We start from the raw sequence: 7008 nt of genomic DNA, 5'->3' as shown, positions 1-7008 counted from the left end.
GTCACAGTCAGAAGGTGGGGAGAAGCAGCTGGGTACCCACCTGTACAACTAGTTAATAACGTGGTTGGTCCCCGGTGGCTATTTAAAGTACGCTTTTCTCTGAAACGCTGCAGCATTTCAGACACAACCATACATGGCTGTGATCAAACAACAAGTGGCTAAACCATGCTGAATAAGGTGTGGGCAGCATGTATCAGCGACAGGTTCCCTTTAACCTGGGCCCAGTGTGACATTTCCTTCATCCCCAGTTAGCAGCTGTTTCATTATTTGTTTCTTAAAGGAAATCTGTCAGAAAGTTTTTGCTACCTAATCTGGGAGCAGCATAATGTAGAGATAGAGACCTTGATTTCAGCTATGTATCACTCGCCAGGCTGCTTGCTGTAGTTTTGATAAAGTCACTATTTTATCAGCATTAGATTATCACTAGAGGACTATTAAAACTGCTGCCATGTAGACCTCCATATTAATGAGCTCAGTATAACGCCACCCGCAGCAACTGTCTGCCTTTGCACAATTTACACAGAAAGGAGAAGAAGAAGAACGATGTCAATCAGTGGTGTGGGCAGGATTATACAGAGCTCAGCATTCAGGGAACTGCTAGATCTACAGCACAGATAACAGGGATTTTATCAAAAATGCAGAAAGCAGCTAAGTAACACATCACTGGAATCAGGGTCTTTGGCCCTACATCATGCTGCTCTCAGATGGAAGAGCTAAAGCCTGGTGAAAGGTTCCCTGTCACCAGAAAAAAGGCTATTAACCTGCAGATATGGGGTTAACCTGCAGGTCAACAGCGTTACTAACCTGCCCGGCCCCTGCACTTAGCCAAACGTTGCAGAGAGAAAATTAACTTTATTCCCCCCCAGCAGCGTTCTGGTTTCAGTCATGGGGCGACACCAGCGCTGGTTCAGTCACTGCTCTGAGTATACATAGCGGAGGCTGTAACCGCTCCCCCGGCACTGACTGACACTGGCACTGCATTGGGACAGTCAGGGCCAGGGGCTCAGTTACAGCCCCCGCTCTGTTTAGTGAAAATAGCCTTATAGTGCAGGGGTGACAGGTGTATGGCCTGTATTACCATAAATGCCTAGGGACACTGATGCATTTCATTTTTTGTAGGCTCTTCTACATATTAGAAACTATGCAGAACACTGTTGTGTTGTTTTATGATTTGTCATTTCTTATATATTGCTGTCCTAGCAGTGGGTAATTCACTCAAGACCAAATTCGTTTTCAGCCTGAATTTTCATCCTTTAGCCACTGTGTCTCCACCTGATCAGCTTGTCTATGGGAGGGGGTAACACTAGCAGTAAGCCACAGGGTACACTTCTGTGCGTGCATTTTATCTGTCCCCCTTTTTACGGAATGTTTACATGAACAAAATTTTCCTCGAAACATTTTCTGCTAAGGAATCTTTTTTTAAAGTACATGTGTTACATGGGGATTTACAGTGGATTTGCCGCAGATTTCATATGTATTGCAAAGGGTAAAATCTACTGTAAAAATCTGCAACATGAATTGACCAGCTGCTGATTTAAAATACGTTATTTCAGTTATATTAGGTGACAAGACCAGCACATTTACTGTACAAATAAAGGTCTGTACATATGTGCATGGAACGCTCCTGTACCAGGCTCCATCATATCTGATGGTAAGAAGATTTCCTAATGAAAGCCACAAATCCCATTCTGAATTAATGGAGGTGCGGCAGAGCACTTTGGCTGCCTGCAGAACAGCAGGGACTGGACGAGCAATGCTATATTTGTAAGGCCAAAAATAAAAAAATTAATAAAAGAAGCAGAGCTCAAATTAGTGTAACATTTACTTGTTTAGGTATAACATTAAGGGTCCAACTCACACTGCCATACATTCTCTCTTGCAAGAGAATTGGGACGATTATGCTAATGGCACTCGAATCAAATTCTGTCAGAGATTGAGCCGAGTGTCATGTCAGTGTGATCCGATTGAGAATCGCAGCACAGATGATGGAGAACGTAATTTGTCCATCTTCTCCATTGTCTCGCGTATATCGGATTGTGCTCAGATGACATCCAAGTGCAGTCCGATGTTTCACACGCACCCATAGACTTCTATGGGTGCGCATGGTCTGAATGTCGGAGGCACTCGCAGCACACTGTGATTATTTTCTCATCCTGAATCGGCACGAGAAAATAATCGCAGATCTGCTCTGCTCCACAGTATAACATTGGGCCGAGCGCTATCCGATAAAACATCACATAGCACTCGGCCGTGTTATACGACAGTGTGAACGAGGCCTAAAGCTGATGCAATGCTGGAGTGAAATGCAGCAATTTGATGAACTGACCATAAATAAGTAGTTTCTACTGTCGCTAACATTACGTCATGCATATGTCTTACTTATTAATAATGTAGCAGATACATTTGTCATCTACATGAGGCAGCAACTTACAGACTTGCTGGCAGTCACGGTCACAGAAGAGGTCACTGTTGGTCAGTTGCTTGAAAGGTATGTCAGGCCTTTCAACAGAAACAAATGCATTCTTTGTCACAGTTCAGCAACCTAGACATCTCTTTTGTTAAATCATTAATGGCACGCACTGCCAGGTAAATTTACACAGGCTGTAAATCTATAAATGGCATGGGAAAAGATGTGGTACAATGATTTTCATATCTAACTAAGAAAACACCAGATTAAGTAGCAGGACTATAGATTTAATCTGAGTCACCCAGAAAGACCGTATCTTCAGCTAGAAGAGGAAAAACAAACCAGAAGTAGTATCGTCATTCCTATGGTCTCCATCGGCAAGGATTTCTAGAAACACTACTATCTACTCAGAGTACACGACTCGGACCAAATGCGCCAAAGTGCTTTGTTAGAATCGCATTACCAACCAGGATTAAAAAACTGTCATGGGTGTGTTACATTGGCAACTCGTGTCATATCGGAGTGATTGATGGAACATGAAGGATAGAAATCTCAGAAAAATAGCTGAATTGCTACAAACACTAGAAGAGTATTACATATTATAGACAAGAATTCTGTCTTTCCTAGAACTTTGTTAGGCTGCGAGTCCCACACAGTGGTCGAAGTGCGGCAATCGCTTCATCAACGTCACATCACCTTTCCACTGTACTATTGGACATTCATTACAGTTTTCTTATTGTTAAAGGGAACCTGTGACTATTAAAATGCCGTCCAATCTGCAGACACCATGTTATAGAGCAGGAGGAGCTGAGCAGACTGATATATACTGTAGTTTTGTGAGAAAAGATGCAGTGTGACTTGTGTTTGCATCATTTAATCCTTTGCTCTTTCTAGGATTTTTGGCCCAGTGGGTGGTCCTATCAGTGATTGACAGCTACCTCTGTATGCACAGATATACATAGACAGCTGTCAGTCACTGATAGGACCGCCCACTGGACCCAAAATCCTAGAAAGAGCAGAGGTATAAATGGTGAAAACACAGGTTGAAAAAAGACATACACTGTGTATACCTTTATTAGGCATTTTTTTTTCCAAAGCATTAGATATACTATGGAACATTGTGAAGACGGTCAATAAGAAGTGGCTTAAATTTGGCACAACAGTGACATTACCTAGAACTGGATGTCCTTCATAAATTGATGAAAAAATGAGAAAATTGACCCAGGAGGCCAAGAGGCCTACAGCAACATTAAAGGAGCTGCAGGAATTCCTAGCAAGTATGGTTGTACACTGCATGTGACAACAATCTCCTGTATCATATATTTGGCCTGTGGGGTAGGATGGCAAGTCAGAAACTTTTCCTTACAAAGAAAAACATCCAAGCATGGCTATATTTTGCTAAACCTACATCAAGTCTGCCGCAAGCATGTGGGAAAATGTGTTATGGTCTGATGAGAACAAGGTTGAACTTTTTGAGAATAACTCTAAAAGATTTATTTGGTGCAAAATCAATACCACGCATCACCAAAAAACACCATACCCATAATGAAGTATGGTGGAGGCAGCATTATGCTTTGGGGATGTATTTTAGCAGCTGAAACTGGAGCTTTATTCAAGGTGAAAGGAATTATGAACAGTTCTAAATATCAATCAAGGCTGCATTAAAACATTCATGCTATAAAGCAGAGGAATTTCACCTTCCATCATGACAATGACCCTAAGAATACATCTTAATAAAAAAAGAATGGCTTCACCAGAAGAAGAAATTTTTTAATGGTCCAGCCAGAGCCCAGGCCTGAATCCAATTGAAAATTTGTGGGTTGACCTGAAGAGAGCTGTAAACATTAGATGCCCTCTCAATCTGACAGATTTATAGCGCTACTACAAGGAAGAGTGGGCAAAGATTGACAATTCTAGATGTGCCATACTGATAGACTCCTACTCAAAAAGGACTGAATGCTGTCATATTATTAAATAAAAATGGAATCCGGCACTCTTTGCATGATTTTATTCAGATTCTAGTAGTGTGTACAGCTAAAAATAACTTTTCGGTCAAGTCGATCTTCTTCAGATTTTACACTAGTGAATCTTGATATTTAGAACTGTTCATAATTCCTTTCACCTTGAATAAAGCTCCAGTTTCAGAAACGTTATTTTTAGCTGTACACACTACTAGAATCTGAATAAAATCATGCAAAGCGTGCCGGATTCCATTTTTATTTGAAGTTTGAGGAGTGGGACCCTATCCGTGCACCTATTATATCGGAGTGCTGTTCTTCCCTTTTATACGCTGTCATATTAATAGTTTAAGGGTGTACATATTTATGCAACTACATTATTTTAGTTATTTATTTTGCTTTTTCCACACAAAAATATTTCAGTTTATTTTTCAATAGAATTGTACAAGTTAAAAGTGACATTAAAGGTGGAAAAAGTTCTAAAACGATTCTTCTTGGTATGAATTTTTTATACGACAATAGCCTGTCATTTTAACAGGGGTATGTAGACTTTTTATATCCATTGTATCTTAATATATTCTATAATTTGTCTCTTGAACCTCTTAAAATGCTTAAATTAGCTTAAAAATGATAATTATGTTACAAAATCAGAGACTTATGCAGCTTAGAAGCCATACTTACCAACCTTTAAATCCCCCAAATCTTGATTTTTAAGACTTATCCTGGGAATGCCCAGGAATGCCCCTGAATCACCTAATTTCTTTGCAAATATGTGTAAGCCCAGACCCTTTTGTGTCCCAGTTCATGGTAGTATCCCACCAAAAAGGACAGTTAAGAAGTAGGATGATCACTTCTGTAAAAACTGCCTACCCAGCTGCCATTACCAACAACTGTGGGGCATCTCACCGTAGCCCACCTAACAGCGCTGCCCAATCTTATTATTGCTCTACCATTTTATCATGTAAGCCCTAATTTGCAGCTATCCGATGATGGGGTCTTCTCCAGCATCTCTATAGATTTCTCTCTGATAAGTGTAAAAGAAAACATTTGATGTCACAATCATTTGAAATACTTCCAGTTTTATTATGTAGAATGTGCACAAACCCTTCATTTGTACTTTTCAATAAAAAGAACTTCATGAAACAAGACAAAATAACTTACGATTATAAGAAACATAACTGTGACCAATCATAAAATTATACATATTAATAGAGAATGTTAAAAACATTGGATGACTTACAATAAAAAAAATGTGTATAATAAAATTAGACAAATCATCCAGATATACAGTCTGATAAATGCTGTTAAAATCTATATGTGATTACATATAATTATGTACAAACGTTTCTATGATATCATGGAAGACATATTCATATTTTCCTGTCCCAAAGTGCTTGTTATAGACTACATTACATAAGGTAATCTTTTGTATGTACAGTACAGTCTCTTCAATTATCTTGTACACATACATTATGACCCATTTTCTAGCAGATGTGCTCTTTGCTTATATCCTGGCCCCCGTGGATCCCAGGTGTTATTATTAAATATCACGGTTCCTTTATTGCGGTTCATCAAAAAAGTGCTCAGTAAAATGTTTGCTACAGGGGATAAAATATAGATAAAAATTCTTTCTTTATAGTCTATAACCTCTTATATCCATTTTACATAAAATGTTCCTAAAAATGTACAATATAGTTCTCAGCTTCTCACAAGTAAACTCTTATTGTGTGCTGCTTCATCAACTCACAGTTCAACTGTACAGGTGACTAGTTTAACTTTATATGTATGTGTGTATATATATATACATATGATATAGATACAAGTCTATGGGTGCGTGTAAAACATCAAACTGCACTCGGATGCCATCCGAGTGCAGTCTGACATCTGTGGACTCAAACAATGGAGAAGATAGAGAAATTAAGTTCTTTGTCTTCTTCATACCTGTCCTGCGATTTCTTCATGCAAAAAAATCGGATCACACTAAGATGACACTCGGATTAAACTATGACAGAGTATGAGCCTTGTGTCATTAGCATGATCGGCCCGATTCTCTCACAAGAGACAATCATCACTCGTGTGACCCCGGCCTAATATGTGCACACATGAAGTATTTGCATCAGAAATTTCAACACCAAAAACACTGCACCAAAACCTTGCAGTTTACCATACCAGCAAGATTAATGAGATTTCTGAAACCTCATGCACACACTGCTTATTTTTTCCTTGCAGATTTGAACCTTCAAAGTGTTTTCAACAGTTTTGCTGCATTTTTTACCCATTCAAATGGATAGTAAAAAAAATCATCAAATCCATATGAAAAAAATATATATAAAAAGCAATTTATTTTTGCTAAAAGATGCAATGTTGGTGCAGAAATTTCTGCCGTAAATGCTTAGTGTGAACATAGCCTTACATTTCACTTCGAACTTATTGGTCATTCTGTCCCAGAGCATAATTCCAGCTATACAGCAGTTTCAGGAATTCATAGATGTACAATATGTAGAGTGCAATGACGCTTTCTGATGATCAGGTAGACTGGATGATGATATGCTTTACATTTTTCCATAGCAGTTTTCACCTAAATAAAAACTGAAAATATACAATATGTGCATATTTATGGTACAGTAACATATGTAACACACT

The sequence above is a fragment of the Phyllobates terribilis genome, unplaced genomic scaffold (genome assembly GCF_046119375.1).
Source record: "Phyllobates terribilis strain yellow unplaced genomic scaffold, ASM4611937v1 Scaffold_1__5_contigs__length_1240528914, whole genome shotgun sequence".
NCBI lineage: Eukaryota > Metazoa > Chordata > Amphibia > Anura > Dendrobatidae > Phyllobates > Phyllobates terribilis.
The sequence above is the reverse complement of the archived record's forward strand: the minus strand, read 5'-3'. Positions refer to the sequence as shown.